Source organism: Thalassophryne amazonica, chromosome 18 (assembly GCF_902500255.1).
Source record: "Thalassophryne amazonica chromosome 18, fThaAma1.1, whole genome shotgun sequence".
Taxonomy (NCBI): domain Eukaryota; kingdom Metazoa; phylum Chordata; class Actinopteri; order Batrachoidiformes; family Batrachoididae; genus Thalassophryne; species Thalassophryne amazonica.
This window is the reverse complement of record NC_047120.1, coordinates 22,571,036-22,591,486: the sequence shown is the minus strand read 5'-3', so window position 1 is coordinate 22,591,486 and position 20,451 is coordinate 22,571,036. Positions and strand designations below refer to the sequence as shown.

General features: G+C 46.8%; 1 long non-coding RNA gene across 1 annotated transcript; it reads right to left on the bottom strand.

Moving 5' to 3' along the window:
* Positions 1-596: 596 nt before the first annotated feature.
* LOC117530904 lies at positions 597-18,757 on the bottom strand. The gene is made up of 4 exons (XR_004566477.1): positions 18,747-18,757; positions 6,930-6,934; positions 752-789; positions 597-644 (listed from the first exon to the last, which is right to left on the bottom strand). It is a non-coding gene; the product is annotated as an uncharacterized LOC117530904 (long non-coding RNA).
* Positions 18,758-20,451: the final 1,694 nt, after the last annotated feature.

The following is a 20,451-nucleotide window of genomic DNA, read 5'->3' as shown; positions in this document are numbered from 1 at the left end:
AATTTCAAAGAGCATCAGAATGGGGAAGAGGGGGATTTAAGTGACTTTTAATGTGGCATGGTTATTGGTGTCAGACGCCTGGTCTGAGCATTTCAAAAACTGCTGATTTAATGGGACATTCATGCACAACCACCTCTAGGGTTTACAGAGAATGGTCCAAAAAAGAAAAGATATCCAGTGAAAATGCCTTGTTGATGTAAGAGGTCAGAGTAGAATGGGCTACTGGTTGAATGGGTGACTGTGTGTGATGCTATTATGTCAATGTGGACCATCATCTCTGAGGACTGTTTCTAACACCCTTGTTGAATCTATGCCATGAAGAATTAAGGCAGTTCAGAAGTCAAAAGGGGGTCCAACCCCATACTAGTAAGGTGTACCTAATAAAGTGGCCAGTGAGTGTATATATCAATTTTGTCATTTCTTTATTCCAGTGTTACCATACTACATCTCTTATAATGTTTAACAAGCTCTCAGTCTCTCTTCTTTTGTCCACAAATAACGGTGTCAAATACTGGGATTACCCCCGTACCAGATTTGTATATTCACCATCTGGCCATACACGGAAAACAGGAAGTTTGTTCTATACCAAGTTATTCTTTCTGTGTGCAGAAGGACTGACAGCTGGTTTCAATTTATGGAGAAAACTAACTCACCTGTTCATCTGTTTTGATTTAAACCCTGTCCATAAAAAGTCTTACTGAAGGGTCCAGGGAAACAATATCATTAAGAGGGTAAGATCAGAATTGTTCACATTAAACCTGATTTTGGTCCACACACAGAAAGGGTAAACTCAGTCCCAGCTATACTAAAATACAAAATGGGAACTGATAATTACAAATTGGGGGTAAATGAGTAGACTGACTCCAAATATGAGTAAATTATGCCTTTATCAATTTTTTGGTGGTTGCTTTGTAGCATTTTGGAAATGCGCTCTGTACACGTACTTAGGGTGGGTGTGCCATGTGGTCTTCAAGAGATGAAACTTCAGCCACTGATTCAACAATGGCCCCATTTATATGTAGGTAAAACATACACAATAAATCAGATTTATTTTGTTCTTTTATAGTTGCGTGTATTTCACCATTTTAAAGCGCTAATTTTTTGGAGAGAGAGAGTATTTTTAGTTTGATATACTTTTTCTGTTATTTGTTTGAATGTGCATGTCGAACTGGGTTGAACCAGTTTTACCCCTCAGAACAAAGAGGCACAGGTTACAAAAGTATTTTCAAAGGTGGTCTTGTCTAGTGGTTAAGCGTTGGACTTGAGACCAGAGGATCCTCGGTTCAAATCCCAGCCTGACTGGAAAATTACTAAGGGCCCTTGGGCAAGGTCCTTGCTCCCGGTGTGTAGTGGGCACCTTGCATGGCAGCAGCCTCACATTGGGGTGATTGTGAGACACTGATGTGTAAAGTGCTTTGAGTGTCCTGATGCGGATGTAAAAGCGCTATATAAATGGCAGTCCATTTATAACACTACTTCAAATTAACTTGGAATGTCATGGAAACCTGCCTATAGTCTTCATCCACTTCAGTTGCTGGACTCCACAACCCCAAAGACACCCAGACGACGCAAACATTAAACATAGTAAGAGCTAGAACATATCCCTGAGGAACACCTGAATTCACAAGGAAGACGTTTAGACACAGATCCTCCGCCAAAATCTGCATTTCTGTGTGAAAGTGATCCAACACAAAGGTGGTAAATATTGTCCAGTCAGACGATATGATGAAAAATAAATCAAAGACGGGTGTATTATTTCATTCCAACTTCACGGAGTCCAGGCCCGATTCAAACATTACCTGCTTCCACCATAGCAGCAGAACACAACGGGAGGCAGATTTCAAAGGGAAAAGGGCGTCAACTGACTTTTGTCCCAAGTCAAACTTCAAAAACGTGGAGGAAAAACACACGCTGCAGACACTGGCTGCTGTCCACGCGATTAACACCAAAGTGCGACAGGTCGAAACACTCAAACTTAAACATAAAGAAAGTGACTCACACGGACGAGGTTGCTGACCGCCGCCTGCACGGCGGCCACCGGCGCCGACAAATCCGGAATAGCTTTCCCGTCCACTTCACCTTCCTCGTGCATGATCACCAGATGGGATATCTGCTGAGCCACCGGCTCCAGGATACTTTCTATCGTTTTGGTGTGAAAAACCGGCATGGTGACAGACTTCTGTCCAGCACGCACACACACACAAAACTGCTAAACTCCTACTTTCGTTCACTTCTCTCCTAAAGCCCCGCTACGAACAACGCCGATACTTTCTCCGTAGGACGGTTTCACCTCCGGCAGGAAGAAGACTACAACTACCTCCGTGGAGAGGGGAAGAAAAAAAAAAAAAAAAACTCCCTCAACCAGAGTAAGCGAGACGTCAGTGAACGCAGCTTACCTCCGTCCAATCAGCGGCCGAGGAGGTAACCTTCCCAGGCGTCTGATTGGTCGTTGGGAGTGTCGCTCATTCCTTCCACCCAGGCTAGTCGAGTTTGCGCGAGACAAGAGAGGTCTCCCGAAATTACGTAATAGATTCCCATGTCCTAAAAAGGGAATTATGTGTCTCCTGTCGAGAGGAGCAGATTCCGACGTTTGGGACGTGTTTCGGACAACTGTGACTGACAGCAGGTTCGGCTGTAGCGGGACTGGGGTGAGAAAAGTAGCAGGACATCCTCATAAAACTTCACATTACAACACTGACGTGTCCTTTTAGGGTAGTTTTTGTTATCTCTCTGCTTCACACTGAAGTATTATCTCACCGGCATGTATGATGCAATGACATTTGAGTGACTCCAGCAGGGAATATTTCTAATCAACTAGAGGGGAACTCGAGCTCAGCAGTGGGGCTGAAACATTTAAAGCTGTACGGCCAAATTCAAATTTCACAAAACTCACAAAATTTAGTTTCCACTGAAATCTGAGCGTTATAATATCAGTTTATTATTGAAACGTGTTGCAAAATTACATCTCATTTTAATGAAGACAACATATTCCATAACTAAGATTTTTATTTTCCTTTTAACACTGTCTGCAGAAGGACGTGCGTATGTGTGTGCATGAGCTTTTGAAATGATCAGAAATTAGCTTTGACCTGGCATGTTGCGCGTACACAGGGCCCGCACGCTAACATCCGTAAGATGTCTTGTTAATCACTTCAGAGGTGTATTTGGTTACAGAGACAGTGTTTTTAGATTTAGAAGTGCATATTTCTCACTATTTTTTACAAAATATATGAGAAACATATTAGATTTATGAACAGATAAGCTGTTTCTGAGCATTTTCTGCCATGTTGGATTATTTTGTTCAAGACAGCAGCCAGAAGACCTCACCGTGCATCTCTACTCTGATTGGCTGTCACCGCGTGCTTTCAAGCATCCCTTGTACAAGTCGGGGAAAGCCCCCACGTGATCTATGACATCACTGTCATAGAGTGTATGGCTCTGTGCCATAAGTAAATGGTAACTGGACTGCTTTTATATAGCTCACACACCTATATCAGGGTGCTGCCATGCAACGCGGTCACTACACACCGAAAGCAACTAGGAATTTAGGGGACCTGCCCAAGGGTCCTCATTGTTTTTCCCGGTCTGGCTGGGTTTTGAATTGAGGATCCTGTGGTCTGAAGCTCCAGCGCTTAACCACTAGACAATGACCTCCCAGGCGTCTGATTGGACTGTAGTTCAAGGATGTCTGTTCTTTTAATATTTTTCCTTCAGGGGAAAGATTTATTCATGTTTTCCAGAAAATACAAATTTTGATTATACTGGTCATGTCATATTATGAATCCTCTATTTAAATGTTAATTAATAAATTATAGCATTGGTGCCAAAGAAAATTATTTTTATTACTTAAATTTTTAAAATTTGAAAGGCCATATAGCTTAATATGACACAGTTTGACTCTGCAAGGGGTTTCTCAGTGTACTGGTTGTACAAGTCAGCAAAGGTCAGGTAAACTTGTTGGTTGTGAACCGGCTTTACACTCTACTCTGGGTGGCCCGGTGTGGACTCGGCACAACTTGAAGTCCAATTTTCACACAGAGCAAGGAAAAAATTAGCCCAAAACCAGTGCCAGGTGGTGCTATTAATTTTTAAGAGGGCACCTTCATGTCTTCATGAAGGGGGATTTTCTGCAGGGCTCCATTACTTTTCATTACATGTACTAATAAACTGGCAATTGAGTGTATATTTGTAGCCAAATACAGTGACCCTACAGTCAGATTAGTGTCAAATGAGTGCGACAAGCAGTTGCCGTTTATCGCTTGATGGGCAATCTTGAGGCGAGGCCAGCTTGTGTTACTTGTTGTAACTGTGTTTAATGATAGATTATATAAACTCGACACTGTCATGAGTTTTTCCTTCCATGCTTGACTGCTTAATGGAACCAAAGTTTGCTTGATTTGTTTCAGTCAAACATCTTTCACAGTGACATTCCTGTATGGCCAGTTAGAATGCTAACATCTCTGTATGATGTCTTGTAAATCACATCAGAGGTATTATTTGGTTACAAAAACACCATTTTTAGATTTTGAACAGCTTATTTCTTACTAACGTTTGCAAAATATATGAGGGAAAAATGACAGATGTAGATTTATTGAGAAATAAAGCTTTTTCAGAGTGTATTCCGCCATCTTGGAGTATTTTATTTGAGTCAACAACCAGCCGACACCATGTTGCCTTCACTCGGATTGACACTCGCTGTGTCGTGTTGCTCAGCATTTTCATAAGATAGATTTCTCATCTATTATGACCTCACCTAGCTGGTGGCATTGCTGTCGTTGTCTCTTATCACTGCTGTTTAGCCTGGGATGGTGTTTGCTTCCTAAATCAGTACAGAACCAATTAAAAATCTTTTAGTCCTGGATGACAAGATGATCCTAAAAACTTTTATTAATAATAATAATAAAGCCTATGTTGAAAGATCCCAGAGTTCCCCTTTAAGCAGAGTAGGTCTTGTTGTGAAAGTGTCGTGACACGGACCCACAACAGGGGGCGGTAATGAACGGACAATGGATAGCCAAAAGTAACAATTTAATGTTGTGAATTGCACAACGACGTACAGACAATAACAATATGGTGGACTGTCAATCATACACCAGGTGACGTGTGGGCAGGCTCGACGATAGAAGACACCTGGCGAGAGAAGAGCCGGATCCCCACACAGCTTCCACCACCAACGGAGCTGAAGAACACCGGAGCCGCCAAGCCCTGCGCCCCAGGTGGCCGCTGTCTTCAGCAGTCAGACCCGGTACTACTGGCAGAAAACAGAGACAGTCCTGATGAGTGTGAGTTCGCACACTCAGTAATCCCACAGTCAGTGTTTAGTTAAGGAGGGAGAACCTCCACCTCCAGTCACACACTCGTGCAGCTCCCGTCTAACCACTTATCTGGTTGGAGTGTGAAGCGAAGCCGTCGCTAATCACACCAAACGCCAATCCCACAGATAAGGACACACCACAGGAAAACGGCTGCAAAGAAGTACAGATTATTACTCAATGTTTTGAGTCAGCAGAGAAAGTTACCTGAATGGTAACTGATTTCTCGGCGAGGAGGTGGAGTTGCAGTCCGGCCTTTATGGTGATGGTGATGAGATGAATGAGTGACAGCTGGTGCTTAGGATGAGTGACAGCTGTCACTCCCAGTGGCTCCGGCGCCCTGTCGTGCTTGAAGCCCGCACTCCAAGCAGGGCGCCATCTGGTGGTGGTGGGCCAGCAGTACCTCCTCTTCAGCGGCCCACACAACAGGATCCCCCCCCCCTCAACGGGCGCCTCCTGGCGCCCGACCAGGCTTGTCCGGGTGCCAGGCGTAGAATTCGGCCAGGAAGGCCGGGTCCAGGATGAAGCTCCTCTTCACCCAGGAGCGTTCTTCGGGTCCATATCCTTCCCAGTCCACCAAATACTGGAACCCCCGGCCCTTTCGACGAACGTCCAGGAGTCGGCGCACAGTCCAAGCCGGCTCCCCGTCGATGATCCGGGCAGGCGGCGGCGCCGGTCCGGGGCACAGAGGGGAGAGGTGTGGCAGGGTTTGAGTCTGGAGACATGGAATACTGGATGTATCCGCAGTGAAGCTGCCAGCTTCACTGCGGCTGGACTGAGGACCTTCACGATGGTGAAGGGTCCTATAAATCTGTCCTTCAGCTTCTGGGATTCCGTTTGCCGAGGTATGTCCTTTGTGGATAACCAACCGCCTGCCCGGGCTGGTATGCAGGGGCCAGGGAACGCCGGCGGTCTGCATGGGCCTTAGCCCTCGTCCGGGCTCTGAGCAGGGGCAGAGCGGGCGGTACGCCACACCCGACGGCACTTCCTCAGATGGGCCTGGACCGAGGGCACCCCGACCTCTCCCTCCACTAGCAGAAACAATGGGGGCTGGTACCCCAAACACACCTCAAACGGGGAGAGGCCGGTGGCAGATGAAACTTGGCTAATATGAGCGTACTCGATCCAGGCCAGATGGTCACTCCAGGCCATTGGGTGCGCGGAGGTCACGCAGCGGAGGGCCTGCTCCAGTTCCTGGTTTGTCCGCTCTGCCTGCCCGTTCGTCTGGGGGTGGTACCCAGATGAGAGACTGACGGTGGCCCCCAGTTCCCTGCAGAAACTCCTCCAGACCTGGGAGGAGAACTGAGGACCACGATCTGAGACAATGTCTGCTGGAATCCCATGCAGACGCACGACGTGGTGGACCAGGACGTCTGCAGTCTCCTGGGCCGTCGGGAGCTTTGGGAGGGCCACGAAGTGGGCCGTCTTGGAGAACCGGTCCACTATCGTTAAGATGGTGGTGTTGCCCTGGGACGGCGGGAGGCCCGTGACAAAGTCCAGGCCGATATGAGACCAGGGGCGACGAGGCACAGGCAGAGGCTGGAGGAGGCCTTGGGCCTTGTGATGGTCAGCTTTGCCCCTGGCACAGGTGGTGCAGGCCTGGACATACTCCCGGACGTCGGCTTCCATAGACGCCCACCAGAAGCGCTGCCGGACCACTGCCACGGTCCTTCGCACCCCTGGGTGACAGGAGAGCTTGGAACCGTGACAGAAGTCAAGGACCACAGCCCTGGCCTCTGGTGGGACGTACAGTTTGTCCTTCGGACCTGTCCCCGGGTCCGGGCTCCGTGTCAGGGCCTCCCGGACGGTCTTCTCCATGTCCCAGGTAAGGGTGGCCACGACAGTGGACTCGGGGATGATGGTTTCAGGGGGGTCTGACGGCTCGGTCTTGACCTCCTCTTCATGCACCCGGGACAGGGCGTCAGATCATTGGTTCTTTGTCCCGGGGCGGTAGGTGATCCGGAAGTCAAAACGCCCGAAGAACAGCGACCAGCGGGCTTGCCTGGGGTTCAGATGCTTCACGGTCCGGATGTACTCCAGGTTCCGATGGTCCGTGAAAACCGTAAATGGTACCGATGCTCCCTCCAACAGGTGTCTCCACTCCTCAAGAGCCTCCTTCACCGCAAGAAGTTTCCGATTGCCGACGTCATAGTTCCATTCAGCTGGGGTCAACCTGCGGGAAAAGTAGGCACATGGATGGAGAACCTTATCGGACTCCCCGCTCTGGGATAGCACGGCTCCTATCCCTGAGTCAGAGGCATCCACTTCAACAACAAACTGGCGCTTGGGATCGGGCTGCACCAGAACCGGTGCAGTCGAGAACTGGCGTTTCAACTCCCTAAATGCGGCTTCGCACCGATCCGACCAGGTGAAGGGGACTTTTGTGGAGGTCAGGGCTGTCAGGGGGCTAACTACCTGACTGTAGCCCTTGATGAACCTCCGGTAGAAATTTGCAAAACCGAGGAACTGTTGTAGTTTCCTACGGTTCGTTGGTTGGGGCCAATCTCTCACCGCCGCAACCTTGGCCGGATCAGGGGCAACGGAGTTGGAGGAGATTATGAACCCCAAGAAGGACAAAGAAGTGCGGTGGAACTCACACTTCTCGCCCTTCACAAACAGCCGGTTCTCCAACAACCGCTGTAGGACCTGACGTAAATGCTTGACATGGGTCTCAGGATCCGGAGAAAAGATGAGTATATCGTCTAGATATACGAAGACAAACCGATGCAGGAAGTCCCGCAAGACGTCATTAACCAATGCTTGGAACGTCGCAGGCGCATTGGTGAGGCCGAACGGCATGACCAGGTACTCAAAGTGACCTAACGGGGTGTTAAATTCCGTCTTCCACTCATCTCCCTCCCGGATCCGAACCAGGTGATAAGCATTCCTAAGATCCAATTTCGTGAAAATTTGGGCTCCATGCAGGGGCGTGAACACTGAATCCAACAGAGGTAACGGGTATTGGTTGCGAACCGTGATCTCGTTCAGCCCTCTGTAATCAATGCATGGACGGAGTCCACCGTCCTTCTTGCCCACAAAAAAGAAACCAGCACCCATCGGGGAGGTGGAGTTCCGGATCAACCCGGCAGCTAACGAGTCCTGGATGTAGGTCTCCATTGATTCGCGTTCCGGACATGAGAGGTTGTACAGCCTGCTGGACGGGTACTCAGCGCCCGGTATCAAATCAATGGCACAATCGTACGGACGGTGCGGGGGCAGCGTGAGTGCCAGATCCTTGCTGAAGATGTCAGCAAGGTCGTGGTACTCGGCCGGCACCGCCGCCAGATTGGGGGGGGACTAAAACCTCCTCCTTAGCTGTCACACCGGGTGGAACCGAGGATCCTAAACACACCCCGGTGGCAGGGGTCGCTCCACTGAACCACAACCCCAGACGGCCAATCAATCCGGGGATTGTGTTTTAACACCCATGGAAAACCCAAAATCACTCGGGAGGTAGAAGGTGTTACATAAAACACAATCTCCTCCCTGTGATTCCCAGACACCACCAACGTCACTGGCTGTGTCTGGTGTGTGATTAGTGGAAGAAGGGTGCCATCTAGCGCCCGCACCGACAATGGTGACGGTAAGGCCACTAGAGGGAGCCCAACCTCCTTTGCCCATCTGCTATCCAGCAGATTCCCCTCCGACCCCGTGTCCACCAGTGCTGGGGCGTGAAGGGTTAGATCCCCACTCAGGATCGTGACTGGGATTCGTGCAGATCGTCGGGGTTTCCCCACGTGGGTGTTGTGACCCACCCTTAGCCCAGTCTCTAAGGATGAGTGCTGCTGTTTGTGCTCGGTAGAGCTGCAGAGAAAACACTCTCCACGGATCAGCCTCCTTTGTCTCTGATCTGATCGTTTTTTGGCCCTGCTCGTTTCCATAGCAACGTCAGCAGGGGGAGCTGTTGTCACGTGGAGAGCCCTGGCAGTGGAGCGTGGGGAAGTTGGCTTCCTTTCAGACCCGGGAGGAAGAGGGACGGCTTGTACCTGACCACGCCCCTCGTCTCGCTGCCGTCGGTGTTCCGTTAATCGGTTGTCTAACCGTATAACCAGGTCGATAAGCCCATCTAAATCCCGCGGCTCGTCCTTCGCCACCAGGTGCTCCTTAAGGACCAGAGACAGTCCGTTTACAAAGGCAGCGTGGAGCGCAACAGCATTCCAGCCGGCTCGCGCTGCCGCGATGCGGAAGTCGACTGCATACTTCGCTGCGCTCCGACGCCCCTGCCGTATCGACAGCAGCACACTTGAAGCGGTCTCACCTCTATGAGGGTGGTCGAACTCCTGTCGGAACTCCCTCACAAACTCAGTACAAACCGTTAGGAGCCGTGAATTTTGCTCCCAAAGCGCCGTAGCCCAGGCGCGTGCCTCTCCTCGAAGCAAATTGATCACATAAGCCACCCGGCTAGCGTCTGACGCGTACATGACGGGACGCTGTGAAAAGACGAGCGGGCACTGCATCAAGAAGTCCGCGCACGTCTCCACACAGCCTCCGTACGGCTCCGGAGGGCTTATGTATGCTTCACGGGACGGTGGGGGGGTTCGTTGAACGACCAGTGGAATGTCTGTTTCTGGCACACGGTCAGCAGGAGGAGGTGCTGCAGCAGCGCCCTGAGCACGCGCTTCCACCTGGGCAGTGAGAGCCTCCATCCTACGATTGAGAACACTGCTCTGCTCGGTAACTAAGTCCAACCGAGCAGGAAAGGCAGTTAAGATGTGCTGCAGCTCACCCAACACGCCTCCTGCTGGCGCCTGTGCACCTCGCTCTTCCATTGGCTGTTCAAGCGATGGTTGACGCCCCTCGGGATCCATGACGCTGGCCGAGAAATCCTGTTGTGAAAGTGTCGTGACACGGACCCACAACAGGGGGCGGTAATGAACGGACAATGGATAAGCCAAAAGTAACAATTTAATGTTGTGAATCGCAAAACGACGTACAGACAATAACAATATGGTGGACTGTCAATCATACACCAGGTGACGTGTGGGCAGGCTCGACGATAGAAGACGCCTGGCGAGAGAAGAGCCGGATCCCCACACAGCTTCCACCACCAACGGAGCTGAAGAACACCGGAGCCGCCAAGCCCTGCGCCCCAGGTGGCCGCTGTCTTCAGCAGTCAGACCCGGTACTGCTGGCAGAAAACAGAGACAGTCCTGATGAGTGTGAGTTTGCACACTCAGTAATCCCACAGTCAGTGTTTAGTTAAGGAGGGAGAACCTCCACCTCCAATCACATACTCGTGCAGCTCCTGTCTAACCACTTATCTGGTTGGAGTGTGAAGTGAAGCCGTCGCTGATCACACCAAACGCCAATCCCACAGATAAGGACACACCACAGGAAAACGGCTGCAAAGAAGTACAGATTATTACTCAATGTTTTGAGTCAGCAGAGAAAGTTACCTGAATGGTAGCTGATTTCTCGGCGAGGAGGTGGAGTTGCAGTCCGGCCTTTATGGTGATGGTGATGAGATGAATGAGTGACAGCTGGCGCTGAGGATGAGTGACAGCTGTCACTCCCAGTGGCTCCGGCGCCCTCTCGTGCTTGAAGCCCGCACTCCAAGCAGGGCGCCATCTGGTGGTGGTGGGCCAGCAGTACCTCCTCTTCAGCGGCCCACACAACAGGTCTGATTAATACCTGGCCAGGAGGCCACTTAGGAACCCTAGGGGTGCAACACATTTCTACAGATAGAAAAGGAGTTGCATTACCTAGAACTTGTGCCAAATCCCAATGTGGATCTCTGCCAGGTCTGCTGTGGCGATTCTTAAAAATTGAACAGTAGTACTGTTTATATCCTGGACATGATGTTTAACTATATCTGGGACTGTAGTTGGTCCTCCAACCTAGGCCATTCCTTTTTGTGGGCTCTTATTAGCTAGATTTTATCAGACTGGCCAGACAGAAATTGTATCCACGGTCTGGACACAATTGCAGGACTCAACACAGTAGCTCTGGTTAGGTACTGGTACAACACAGTAGCTCTAGTTAGGTAAAACATTTACTGAAGGATTCAGTGGGGTCCGGCACACAGCCAGGCAGTCAAAGATGAGCAAACAAATCAAAAACATCAGGCGTAAGGCGTGGTTGATACAAACAGGCTAGAGGTCGAAACACAACGTGGTAGCAGGACTTGAAAATATAGAACACACAGCTGGAAGCGAAGGCACAAGGCGCAACAATCCTGCACGGAACTAGTGCAACCAGTGGGGCTTAAATACACCCAGGCGATGAGCTGCAGAGTAGAAACAGGTGTGTGGAAAGATCCAGAACAGGGTGTGGCCCAGACAGAGTGTGATGCCCACCACCAAGCACCAAGTGAGGCGTACAAGAGAGATAGGGACAGACAAAGCCCAAGCAGGAAAAACCCGGCAAGAGAAATCACACACAGACAAAACAATCAAAACCTCAAATAAGCAGAACAAAACTAGAACCTAAACTAAACATGGCAAACAGAAACACAAAGCCAAAAGTCCAGATCATGACAGACTTGTGTTCCAGTCACCATAAAACACCTTATAAAACTCAACACCTGGAAGAAAATCTTAGTAACTCAGCTGCACTGAAGAATGGCTCATGTTATGAGGGGATGGTGAAAGCTGGTTGGATTATCAACCCTGGAAAAAACAAAAACAAAGTACATTAGTCCATGGGCCAAACAATTTGCCTGTACCACTTGAGGTGGCGAAACAACTGTTTACAAGCCAGCGTCAGTGTTCCATGGCCTTGACAAAAATGTATTGTAGCCATCCCAAGGTGGCAGCTGTAGCCAGATAGGGGTCAATGAAAGATTACAAGGGGTCCACATTTAAAAGTGCTCCAATCATATTGAAAATAATATCACATTATTTGTCTGATCATAAAGATAAGATGTATAGTTTGGACTACCTATGACAGACTGCTCTGGAGTTATGAGGCAAAAAGAGCAAAAATAGTGAAAAAGGTCAATTTCTGTTTGTACAGGGGTCAAATGTTAATGCTCCAATTTTGTTGAAAAGTGATGCAAATTATTGATTTAGTTAATAGGGTTCTAAAGGGAATAGTTTGCACCATCTGTTCTGCTTTGTTATCAAGTTATGGGGAACATAGGTTATATGTCATAGAATGCAATGAATGTCAACCTTATTTGACATTTACTTTGGGGACGAAACATTCAACACTGTCAAAACCATATATGATCGCTTTGAATGACAGCTAGGTGTGTGCTTCAGGGTCTCACCCGCTATTAGTAGAGCTAACAGAGTTAGCTACTTAATTTTGTTTATCATTTCTTTATAGCTTTTTGTTCATCTATATTTTTGTTAAAATATAGATTTTTTTATGTAAGATCTGCCCATACCCTCCTCTTCCCTGTAATGCGCCGTAACAAAGTACTGCACTCCCCCCCCAGGCATTACATAATTATTGAATGACCCCTCACCTGAGACGTCTCTGCTGCAATATTCGCGCTGAGTGAAATTCTCCTCAGATGCTAACGGTGTTAGCACTTTTAGCAGTTATCGGTAGTTTCATCCATTAAGTCCACTTAATGAATGATTACTGAGAAAATAAGCAGCTTATAACTTTTAACGTCCACACCAAAGCAAATCGTTATGAGAACTACCACGCAGTCCTCAAAAATATGTTTTAATAAACACCCAAACCAATGTTAGCCTGTTAGCTTAGGTGGTCGGACTCGAAGAAAGGGGTGTGTTCAGGGTTTATTCGTCATACAACCACCCTTGTTGCACCCCTTTATGCATTAATGAGTTCATCGTCACTTCTGTTGACATGGCAGTGACCAGGCCAGACATGGGCTTCATATCAGCTGCTCCAGGTCCTGATAGAAAAACTATCGGTAACATCACACAGGCTTTGTCCAATATATACACAATCTATAGTGACCACACAATCATTCTTGAAGTGAGGCCTGCATCAGTCAGGATCAGATCCACCTGAGCCATTTGAGGTCTTGTTTGGGTTTGGGAGTTTTTGGGTCCATTGGAATTTTGAAACAACTGTCACAGTGTGGACAGTTTTGAAGGTTAGTCATTAGATGGTATGGTAATAGATTTGAAAATCTTTGAAAATGGACCAGTTACAAATAGTAGAGAAATCCCACCTGAAAATGTTTGCACCCGTATGTCCCAAAATTGGAAGTGAGCATCCACGAGACTTACAGAGGCTATTGGTGCCTTACTAAGGCATCATCCACTGCACAGTAGCACCCAGGACCTAACCTCAGGTTGCTCATGAAGGGGGTATCCTTAGTCTTGGCAAGGACAACCATTCTACAACTGTGGAGGGAGCTTTGATAGCTTAGTATGAGGTCCAAAAACCTGGAAGGGACCAGATCTCAGTGGACACACACACATACAGTTGTGGTCGGAAGCTTATATACACTCATCATGGCCATGTATGTCATGGTAATTTTGGGCTTTTATTGATGTCTTTGAACTGTTCTTTTTCCAGGGTGGAATGATTGCACAGCATACATCATTAATGACTTTAAAAAACAAGAATTGGGGGTACAAGTTTGAATTCATTTGGGATCTTTTCTAATTCACACTGAGTCAAAATTACACATACAGGTGCCAAGGCCTATTAATGCCTCATTTGTGATCATGATTGACTACAACTGGAAGTTTCTCTTTGCCAGCATAAAAGGGATGTGTTTGACAGCACTCATTGGACTGACCAATACTCAGAACAATGGGAATGTCCAAGGAAATCAGTGAAGATCTAAGAAGGAGAATTATAGATTTACACAAGTTGGGAAGGCCTCTTGTAGCCATTTCTAAACAAGTACAGATTTGTAAGATCATCAGTTCAAACAACTGTAGGTAAGTACAAGTTAGTTGGATGTGTCATCACTTTGCCAAGATCTGGAAGAAGATCCAAACTGGCACCTTTAGATGAGATAAAATTAGTTAAGATGTTAAAGAACAGCCCAGGAACCACCAAAGCTCGGGCCTGCCATTGCCTGGAGACTGCTGGAACACCAGCGTCACTGTCCAGAGTCAAGCAGGTTTTACATCACTGTGGACTGAGAGGGTACCAAACAAGAAAGAAGCCCCTGCTCCAAAATTGACCACCCCTTTCCTCTCTGTCTCCAATGTTCTTGTCACTCTTTGCTTATATAGTCCTTGAGACCTGTTGGTGCTTGTGCTTACTCCTGCTGGACAAGATGCCGGTTCATCATAAGTTACTTTCACAGCATAGGATGGTACGTTTTACAGTGGACTGAGACAATGCAGGTTAGGCTTCTTGTCAAAGGACACAGACAGATGAGTGAAATTTAAACCCAGGCCTACATATTGACAAGCCAGCTCCTTATCTACTGAGACACCTGCTCTACGCTGTGCTAGCTATTTAAAGACACGAGTGCTCTGAGAGCACAATATGCCTCGCTAGCAAATTCTGCTTTACAAGTGCTTGGTACATTCTGATAACATTTCAAAGACTTGTACCAAGTTTCACGAAATTCATCCTAAATATGTGAGGAGCTGATTTGAGAATGCAGGCACCAACTCATTAAACTGGCAGTGTCTAGATTTGCTAATCAAGTGCTATAACTCTGGTAAAATGCGCCCAACCTGAAAAATATGATGCTATGGATATTACCACCCTATAACAAGGACTTCTACCAAGTTTCATGAAATTCCCCCTAAAAATATGAGAGGAGTTGATTTCCGCAGGCACCCACTCATGAAAATGGCAGTGTCTAGATTTGTTAATCAAGGGCCATAACTCAGGTAAAATGCGCCCATCTCGAATGATATGATAATATGCATATTACCACCCTATAACAAGGACTTCTACCAAGTTTCACGAAATTCTTCCTAAAAATGTGAGAGGAGTTGATTTAAGAATGCTTTTACACTTTTTTGGGATGGATGGATGGACAGACAGACAGATGGACATAAATTGCCACTACACAATCCCCCTTCGGGTCTTCGGCGAGCGGGGGATAAAAAAGGAAAAAATTGTGATAAACAGTTTTCGGTAAAGTGGTGATGAAACTCAAAATAACATATTAAATGTGCTACCTTCCTTTTCCTCAGCACCTCTGTTTGCACCCTAATTTAAATGGTTCCTCCCTTTTCCATTTCTCACCCTTCCATTAAAAGTAATGAAAAAAAGTCCATAGACTTTTGAGCACAGAAACAGAGCAGACATCTTCTAGAGGCCTTGAGTGCTTATCTCTAGAGACTGTAGCATGAAGTGGATGAGAGTACATGAGTCCCCTTTAATGGGATGTGAGTTACCTCCCAGCCAAGGACCGTATCTACAGTATTTATAGATGGGTGGACTTGAGAAGATGCAGATGAAGTGTTCAAATCTAGTCTTGAGTCTCCCGCACTCTCTGGATCTGGCTGATCATGTAAGAGGATTGAAATTAAACTACACCTTGTGCAAAAATTACAAATAAATTTCAATCAATTAATATGAGAAGAGACACCAAATAAAGTAGACATGTAGGACTGTTCTCCTGAGCAAACACTTCATTCAACAGAACATTTACAGAGTTTTGTCAAGCGTGGCCCAAGACAACATGGTACATTTTCACTTCCTATTCCCTGCAGTGCTCACACCCAGGGAAAAAAGTACATTGGAAGATTGAAAACCAAGTGCCAAGGAATCCAGCGAAGGAATTCCCACAGAATCCCAAGAGGGGCTGTAAGAGAGTGGGCCATTTCCTAAAAAGGAAGAGTTCAGAAGGAACAAACCAAGGAAGTAACTGTTTGAAATCTTGTATAAACATCCAAAGACTTGATATGGTGTCCCTTCACGTGTCAGATTGTTACACCCCATCTTTAGAAAACCACAAAGCAGTGAAAAAAAAAAAAAAAAAACATTTACTGCAATTACATCTTTTTCAAAAAAGTTTATTCAAGGGCACTATTTGTATACTTTTTAAAAAACAAAAATTAAACAAGGATACTTCCAGTTTACTCTTTATATACCTCATATAAAAAGTAAGTTTCTTCAAATGCTCCCTTGTTTTTGTCACTCAGAGTCAGTACAGCAGCTCCAATTGGGATCTGGATGCTGGTTTGGCACAAGTTTTACATTGGATGCCCTTCCTGACACAACTCCATATTAGATTGAGAAGTGTGGCAAGGGTGGGGATTGAACTGGGAACCAACCATATACTGCAACCAAGCACACAAACCACTTGGCCACCACTGCTGCTTCTACATTGTACCTAGCTACACTCGACATAAGCTGATGAGTTACAAAAACATTTGTTTGACTTATACTTGCACTTATAACTCACATCCTGTTCAAATGTGTATATGTGTGTATATACAAGGTCTATTAGAAAAAAATCCAACCTTATTATTTTTTTCAAAAACCATATGGATTTGAATCACGTGTGATTGCGTCAGACAAGCTTGAACCCTCATGCGCATGCGTGAGTTTTTCCACGCCTGTCGGTTGCGTCATTCGCCTGTGAGCAGGCTTTGAGTGAGGAGTGGTCCAGCCCCCTCGTCGGATTTTCATTGCCAGGAAATGGCGGAATGATTTGGGCTTTTTTTCCATCAGAATTTTTTCAGAAACTGTTAGAGACTGGCAGCTGGAAACCATTAGAAAAATTTATCTGGCTTTCGGTGAAAATGTTACGGGCTTGGTAGAGAATAAGGAGTGTTACTGTCGCTTTAAGGACGGCCCCCAGCGGTTGTGGGGCACGCCGCGCTCTGAAGCCGCCATCGACAGGCTGAACGACCATTTCATTTCTAAACGGATGGCTGTCTGGATCCGTGACCATCGTGTGCCATTTCTCTGGTTATCACAAGAGCTGGACATCAACCATTTTCCGGCAGATTTCACTTTTAACAAGAGATTTTGTCATGGAAAGCCGCGCGCAGGCTTCGCGCGTCACGATGGATTCGTGGTCTCACAGGACGGCTTTGAGATGGCATTCAGACAGCTGTCGGTGGTTTTTCCATCGAGTGATTATCCGAGAAATTGTGGATGTGCCTGAACATGCCAGAACATGTCCCGTGAGGCTTCATTACGGCATTGCTTTGCGCCATGCGGCACCGGCAATTCCTCCACACGTCTGTCTCAATGTGCCGAAAAAGTGCTGATGTCCACGTCTTTTCACAATTCCTGTGCTAGTCAGACGACGTCCTGGATAAAACACAGCGTCCAGTTTGGAAATGAATGGCACATTCCACTGTTACAGGAGTTTTTGTCATGGAAAGAGGAGCGGAGGCTTCGCGCGTCGCGGCGGTGCCGCATGGCGCAAAGCAACGCTGTGATGAAGCCTCACGGGACATGTTCTGGCATGTCCAGGCACATCCACAATTTCTCGGATAATCACTCGATGGAAAAACCACTGACAGCTGTCTGAACGCCATCTCAAAGCCATCCTGTGAGACCAAAACGGAGGTGGTTTTGTCTCGCTCCAGTAGCGAATCCATCGTGACGTGCGAAGCCTCCGCTCGGCTTTCCATGACAAAATCTCTTGTTAAAAGTGAAATCTGCCGGAAAATGGTTGATGTCCAGCTCTTGTGATAACCAGAGAAATGGCACACGATGGTCACGGATCCAGACAGCCATCCGTTTAGAAATGAAATGGTCGTTCAGCCTGTCGATGGCGGCTTCGGAGCGCGGCGCGCCCCACAGCCGCTGGGGGTTGTCCTTAAAGCGACAGTAACACTCCTTATTCTCTACCAAGCCCGTAACATTTTCACCGAAAGCCAGATAAATTTTTCGAATGTTTCCAGCTGCCAGTCTCTAACAGTTTCTGAAAAAATTCTGATGGAAAAAAGCCCAAATCATTCCGCCATTTCCTGGCAATGAAAATCCGAAGAGGGGGCTGGACCACTCCTCACTCAAAGCCTGCTCACAGGCAAATGACGCAACCGACAGGCGTGGAAAAACTCACGCATGCACACGAGGGTTCAAGCTTGTCTGACGCAATCACACGTGATTCAAATCCATATGGTTTTTGAAAAAAATAATAAGGTTGGATACTTTTCTAATAGAACTCATATATTATATATACATACAGTGAGGAAAATAAGTATTTGAACACCCTGCGATTTTGCAAGTTCTCCCACTTAGAAATCATGGAGGGGTCTGAAATTTTCATCTTAGGTGCATGTCCACTGCGAGAGACATAATCTAAAAAAAAAAAATCTGGAAATCACAATGTATGATTTTTTTAAACAATTTATTTGTATGTTACTGCTGCAAATAAGTATTTGAACACCTGCCAATCAGCAAGAATTCTGGCCCTCACAGACCTGTTAATTTTTCTTTAAGAAGCCCTCTTATTCTGCACTCTTTACCTGTATTAATTGCACCTGTTTGAACTTGTTTCCTGTATAAAAGACACCTGTTCACACACTCAATCAATCACACTCCAACCTGTCCACCATAGCCAAGACCAAAGAGCTGTCTAAGGACACCAGGGACAAAACTGTAGACCTGCACAAGGCTGGGATGGACTACAGTACAACAGGCAAGCAGCTTGGTAGAAGACAACAACTGTTATGATTATTTATTAGAAAGTGGAAGAAACACAAGATAACTGTCAGTCTCCCTTAGTCTGGGATTCCATGCAAGATGTCACTTTGTGGGGTAAGGATGATTCTGAGAAAGCTCAGAACTACACAGGAGGACCTGGTCAATGACCTGAAGAGAGCTGGGACCACAGTCACAAAGATTACATTAGTAACACATGATGCTGTCATGGTTTAAAATCCTGCAGGGCAGCAAGGTCCCCCGGCTCAAGCCAGCACATGTCCAGGCCCGTTTGAAGTTCACCAGTGACCATCTGGATGATCCAGAGGAGGCATGGGAGAAGGTCATGTTGTCAGATGAGACCAGAATAGAGCTTTTTGGAATCAACTCCACTTACCATGTTTAGAGGATGAGAACAACCCCAAGAAATCCATCCCAACCGTGAAGCATGGGGGTGGAAACATCATACTCTGGGGGTGCTCTTCTGCAAAGGGGACAGGACGACTGCACCGTATTGAAGGGAGGATGGATGGGGTCATGTATTGCGAGATTTTGGCAAACAACCTCCTTCCCTCAGTAAGAGCACTGAAGATGGGTCATGGCTGGGTCTTCCAGCATGATAATGACCCCAAACACACAGTCAGGGCAACTAAGGAGGGGCTCTGTAAGAAGCATTTCAAGGTCCTGGAGTGGCCTGGCCCGTCTCCAGACCTGAACTCAATAGAAAATCTTTGGAGGGAGCTGAAACTCCAAACCTGAAAAATCTAGAGAAGATCTGTATGGAGGAGTGGACCAAAAACCTGGTGAAAAACTACAGGAAACGTTTGACCTCTGTAACTGCAAACAAAGGCTATTGTACCAAATATTAACATTGATTTTCACAGGTGTTTAAATACTTATTTGCAGCAGTAACATACAAATAAATTATTTAAAAAAATCAGAAATTGTGATTTCCGTTTTTTTTTTTTTTTTAGATTATGTCTCTCACAGTGGACATGCATCTAAGATGAAAATTTGGTTGTCCAAGAGGATGTCCACATTTCATTTGTCTGTGGCAGATAGTTGGGTACTTTTGAGCGGCAGGAATGGATCTGTTATGTGCGTGGGTGCTTGCCATTCAGGACCCAGGGCGGTTCTGTGGTGTGGTTGATGTAGTGACGTACACCAGCAGTGCATGCTCCCAGACTTAACTTGACTCTGAGAGAGACACCAGCAACTGGAGCCAAAGTCTTTGTGTGTGTCAGCGGCATTCTGATTTAGTCCCAAGAAGTATTAAAGTACTTACAAGTATACTTCTCGTGCATTGATGACAAAATACAAAAAATAAAATCAGGAAGTACAGGTCTTTGATGTAAAGGATGGCTAGGAGATGATAAATATAACTGACTCCTGTGAACCAGCAGATAAATGGAGTGGTTCTCAGTATAGACATCAAAGATGACCTGGAGTTCCGTCCTCCAGTTACTGACAGGGTTATCCCATGTGGACATGTTGGAATGTGAGCAGGGCTGCTCCAGGTGGGTGGTCCACATCTTAACCCAACAAGGAGCCGAAAGGATGGACCGCCGGATATATTTATGCGGCATGGATGTGGAAAAAATGTCCCGATAAGCAAAACTCAAAAGTACAAACTGTTGTTTTTTAGTGAATCAAACACTGACGTAGACATTCTTCTGTCATGGATGTTTAG